General features: G+C 46.5%; 1 pseudogene; it reads left to right on the top strand.

The window, feature by feature from the left end:
• Positions 1-189: 189 nt before the first annotated feature.
• On the top strand, positions 190-5,282 carry LOC127922311 (calpain-1 catalytic subunit-like; annotated as a pseudogene).
• Positions 5,283-5,516: the final 234 nt, after the last annotated feature.

Here is a 5,516-nt window from a genome sequence, read left to right as displayed (position 1 = left end):
TCTATCAGTATAGGCAGGTCAGCCTTCAATCCACAAGAACGCTGCCCTTTGAGGTAGCTTTTTAAGGAAGTCACCATTTTTTAAATTGAGACCTACCCCAGGTTTCAGGAGACAGCTGTGTTCAGTGTTTTGCTATCCAGCTGAAGTTGCTATAAGAAAGAGAAAAAAATTCTGCCTCTCTGTCTTCAGTTCTGGCAGTTTGCAGAGTGGGTGGACGTGGTGATTGATGACCGGCTGCCAACGAAGAATGGAGAGCTTCATGTTCGTCCACTCGCCGAGGGCAATGAGTTCTGGAGCGCCCTGCTGGAGAAGGCCTACTCCAAGTATGTCAACAAAGGCCCTTGGGTTTGCGTCCCAATCGGCGCTCTGTTCTCTATGAAGTGCACTACTTTTAACCAGGGCCCATGTGCAAGTAGTGTAAACACTCTGTCATATAGAGTTTATCCTTGTCTGAAATATGCTACTAGTTGATAATGCTGACCTGATACGTGAATGTCTCTATCCTGTCAGGCTGAATGGTTCCTACGAGGCTCTGTCTGGAGGCAGCTCCACAGAAGGCTTTGAGGACTTCACCGGCGGTGTCTCTGAGATGTACGAGCTCCGGGAAGGCTCCACGGGACCTGTACAGGATCATCAGCAAAGCCCTGGACAGAGGCTCATTGCTGGGCTGCTCCATCGACGTGAGTCCCCCTTCCTGGTCCTCCTGGTACTGCGGTCTTGGAAAACAGCCAGGGACAGTTAGTTTGATGTTCCTACATTTTAAAAATATTGGCCATGTTCTGTTATAATCTCTACCCGGCACAGCCAGAAGAGGACTGGCCACCCCACATAGCCTGGTTCCTCTCTACCCGGCACAGCCAGAAGAGGACTGGCCACCCCTCATAGCCTGGTTCCTCTCTACCCGGCACAGCCAGAAGAGGACTGGCTACCCCACATAGCCTGGTTCCTCTCTACCCCGCACAGCCAGAAGAGGACTGGCCACCCCTCATAGCCTGGTTCCTCTCTACCCGGCACAGCCAGAAGAGGACTGGCCACCCCACATAGCCTGGTTCCTCTCTACCCCGCACAGCCAGAAGAGGACTGGCCACCCCTCATAGCCTGGTTCCTCTCTACCCGGCACAGCCAGAAGAGGACTGGCCACCCTCATAGCCTGGTTCCTCTCTACCCGGCACAGCCAGAAGAGGACTGGCCACCCTCATAGCCTGGTTCCTCTCTACCCGGCACAGCCAGAAGAGGACTGGCCACCCCTCAGAGCCTGGTTCCTCTCTAGGTTTCTAATCTCCACCAGGCACAGCCAGAAGAGGACTGGCCACCCCTCATAGCCTGGTTCCTCTCTAGGTTTCTAATCTCCACCAGGCACAGCCAGAAGAGGACTGGCCACCCTCATAGCCTGGTTCCTCTCTAGGTTTATAATCTCCACCAGGCACAGCCAGAAGAGGACTGGCCACCCTCATAGCCTGGTTCCTCTCTAGGTTTCTTCCTAGGTTTTGGCCTTTTCTAGGGAGTTTTTCCTTGCCACCGTGCTTCTACACCTGCATTGCTTGCTGTTTGGGGTTTTAGGCTGGGTTTCTGTACAGAACTTTGAGATATCAGCTGATGTAAGAAGGGCTATATAAATACATTTGATTTGAAACAACATCATCGTGAACTTGAAATAGTCATACCATAGCTTTGACATTGTCATAACAGAACATCATCGTGAACTTGCATGTAACTGATCGGATTTAACATCTTAACCAAAGGGGGAAATATCTCATTGCAAGAGTGTGGTTCCTAATCAGCTCCACCACAATAGCATAAAATAGTCAAGTCATCCAAATAAGATAACACTGATTCAGATGCATCATGGATCTTGTATTCTTCTGATGACATCTTGTGACTACAGATCACCAGTGCCTTTGACATGGAGTCGGTCACGTTCAAGAAGCTGGTGAAAGGACATGCTTACTCAGTCACCGGCCTGAAGCAGGTAGGTTTATACCTGACCAGGAACCCTGGTTCTACCTGTCTCTAGTGTGTTGTCAGTAGGTAGACTGTGTCTCTACTGTGTTGTCAGTAGGTAGACTGTGTCTCTACTGTGTTGTCAGCTGGTGAAAGGACATGCTTACTCAGTCACCGGCCTGAAGCAGGTAGGTTTATACCTGACCAGGAACCCTGGTTCTACCTGGCTCTTACCTGTCTCTGCTGTGTTGTCAGCTGGTGAAAGGACATGCTTACTCAGTCACCGGCCTGAAGCAGGTAGGTTTATACCTGACCAGGAACCCTGGTTCTACCTGGCTCTACTGTGTTGTCAGCTGGTGAAAGGACATGCTTACTCAGTCACCGGCCTGAAGCAGGTAGGTTTATACCTGACCAGGAACCCTGGTTCTACCTGGCTCTTACCTGTCTCTACTGTGTTGTCAGTAGGTAGACTGTTACTAGTGTGTTATTAGTAGGTAGACTGTGTCTCTAGTGTGTTGTCAGTAGGTAGACTGTTACTAGTGTGTTATTAGTAGGTAGACTGTTACTAGTGTGTTGTTAGTATATAGACTGTGTCTCTACTGTGTTGTCAGTATGTAGACTGTGTGTATTGTTGTTGTCAGTAGGTAGACTGTGTCTCTAGTGTGTTGTCAGTATGTAGACTGTTACTAGTGTGTTATTAGTAGGTAGACTGTTACTAGTGTGTTGTTAGTATATAGACTGTGTCTCTACTGTGTTGTCAGTATGTAGACTGTCTCTAGTGTGTTGTCAGTATGTAGACTGTCTCTAGTGTGTTGTCAGTAGGTAGACTGTCTCTAGTGTGTTGTCAGTATGTAGACTGTCTCTAGTGTGTTGTCAGTATGTAGACTGTGTCTCTAGTGTTTTGTCAGTATGTAGACTGTCTCTAGTGTGTTGTCAGTATGTAGACTGTCTCTAGTGTGTTGTCAGTATGTAGACTGTGTCTCTAGTGTTTTGTCAGTATGTAGACTGTCTCTAGTGTGTTGTCAGTGTGTAGACTGTGTCTCTAGTGTGTTGTCAGTAGGTAGACTGTGTCTCTAGTGTGTTGTCAGTGTGTAGACTGTGTCTCTCGTGTGTTGTCAGTGTGTAGACTGTTACTAGTGTGTTGTCAGTATGTAGACTGTCTCTAGTGTGTTGTCAGTATGTAGACTGTGTCTCTAGTGTTTTGTCAGTATGTAGACTGTCTCTAGTGTGTTGTCAGTGTGTAGACTGTGTCTCTAGTGTGTTGTCAGTAGGTAGACTGTGTCTCTAGTGTGTTGTCAGTATATAGACTGTGTCTCTAGTGTGTTGTCAGTAGGTAGACTGTGTCTCTCGTGTGTTGTCAGTAGGTAGACTGTGTCTCTACTGTGTTGTCAGTATGTAGACTGTTACCAGTGTGTTGTCAGTATGTAGACTGTGTCCTCGTGTGTTGTCAGTAGGTAGACTGTGTCTCTAGTGTGTTGTCAGTATATAGACTGTGTCTCGTGTGTTGTCAGTAGGTAGACTGTGTCTCTAGTGTGTTGTCAGTATGTAGACTGTCTCTAGTGTGTTGTCAGTATGTAGACTGTGTCTCTAGTGTTTTGTCAGTATGTAGACTGTCTCTAGTGTGTTGTCAGTATGTAGACTGTTACCAGTGTGTTGTCAGTATGTAGACTGTGTCTCTAGTGTGTTGTCAGTATGTAGACTGTTACCAGTGTGTTGTCAGTATGTAGACTGTGTCTCTAGTGTGTTGTCAGTATATAGACTGTGTCTCTCGTGTGTTGTCAGTAGGTAGACTGTGTCTCTAGTGTGTTGTCAGTAGGTAGACTGTGTCTCTACTGTGTTGTCAGTAGGTAGACTGTGTCTCTAGTGTGTTGTCAGTAGGTAGACTGTGTCTCTAGTGTGTTGTCAGTGTGTAGACTATGTCTCTAGTGTGTTGTCAGTGTGTAGACTGTGTCTCTAGTGTGTTGTCAGTATGTAGACTATGTCTCTAGTGTGTTGTCAGTGTGTAGACTGTGTCTCTCGTGTGTTGTCAGTAGGTAGACTGTGTCTCTACTGTGTTGTCAGTATGTAGACTGTTACCAGTGTGTTGTCAGTAGGTAGACTGTGTCTCTAGTGTGTTGTCAGTATAGTGTGTCTCTAGTGTGTTGTCAGTATGTAGACTGTTACTAGTGTGTTGTTAGTATATAGACTGTGTCTCTACTGTGTTGTCAGTATGTAGACTGTGTCTCTAGTGTGTTGTCAGTATGTAGACTGTGTCTCTAGTGTGTTGTCAGTATGTAGACTGTTACTAGTGTGTTGTTAGTATGTAGACTGTGTCTCTAGTGTGTTGTCAGTATGTAGACTGTGTCTCTAGTGTGTTGTCAGTATGTAGACTGTTACTAGTGTGTTGTCAGTGTGTAGACTGTGTCTCTAGTGTTTGTTAGTATGTGACTGTTACTAGTGTGTTGTCAGTATGTAGACTGTGTCTCTAGTGTGTTGTCAGTAGGTAGACTGTTACTAGTGTGTTGTCAGTATGTAGACTGTGTCTCTAGTGTGTTGTCAGTGTGTAGACTGTGTCTCTAGTGTGTTATTAGTATGTAGACTGTGTCTGTAGTGTGTTGTCAGTAGGTAGACTATTACTAGTGTGTTGTCAGTGTGTAGACTGTGTCTCTAGTGTGTTGTTAGTATGTAGACTGTGTCTCTAGTGTGTTGTCAGTGTGTAGACTATGTCTCTAGTGTGTTGTCAGTAGGTAGACTGTTACTAGTGTGTTGTCAGTGTGTAGACTGTGTCTCTAGTGTGTTGTCAGTATGTAGACTGTGTCTCTAGTGTGTCTCTAGTGTGTTGTCAGTGTGTAGACTGTGTCTCTAGTGTGTTGTCAGTAGGTAGACTGTTACTAGTGTGTTGTCAGTAGGTAGACTGTGTCTCTAGTGTGTTGTCAGTGTGTAGACTGTGTCTCTAGTGTGTTGTCAGTAGGTAGACTGTGTCTCTAGTGTGTTGTCAGTATGTAGACTGTGTCTCTAGTGTGTTGTCAGTAGGTAGACTGTCTCTAGTGCGTTGTCAGTGTGTAGACTGCGTCTCTAGTGTGTTGTCAGTATATAGACTGTGTGTATTGTTGTTGTATGTGTCTGTGAGTGTTAGTGATATCTGTCCCCCCCTGTCCTGTTGCAGGTGGACTACCAGGGTCAGGTGGAGAGGCTGATCAGGGTGAGGAACCCCTGGGGACAGGTGGAGTGGACTGGGGCCTGGAGCGACAAGTGAGTCTCCATTACCTCTACCTCTAACCCTTACATTAACACTGCTATAACAGAACCACTACTTCCACATTCCCAAACCTGAACCAACAGATTAGTACAACCTACACAACTACGACTAACCCCAGATTGTCACCACAAACCTGAAGCTTGTATAACACATAATGTCTGATCCATTCCCTTAGTTTCCATCTCAACCCTCTAGGTGGTCTCCTCTCAACCCTCTAGGTGGTCTCCTCTCAACCCTCTAGGTGGTCTCCTCTCAACCCTCTAGGTGGTCTCCCTCTCAACCCTCTATATGGTCTCCTCTCAACCCTCTAGGTGGTCTCCTCTCAACCCTCTAGGTG

Source organism: Oncorhynchus keta, unplaced genomic scaffold (genome assembly GCF_023373465.1).
Source record: "Oncorhynchus keta strain PuntledgeMale-10-30-2019 unplaced genomic scaffold, Oket_V2 Un_contig_25215_pilon_pilon, whole genome shotgun sequence".
Classification (NCBI taxonomy): Eukaryota; Metazoa; Chordata; class Actinopteri; order Salmoniformes; family Salmonidae; genus Oncorhynchus; species Oncorhynchus keta.
Note: the sequence above shows the minus strand (reverse complement) of the source record. Positions and strands in the feature narration are given on the sequence as shown.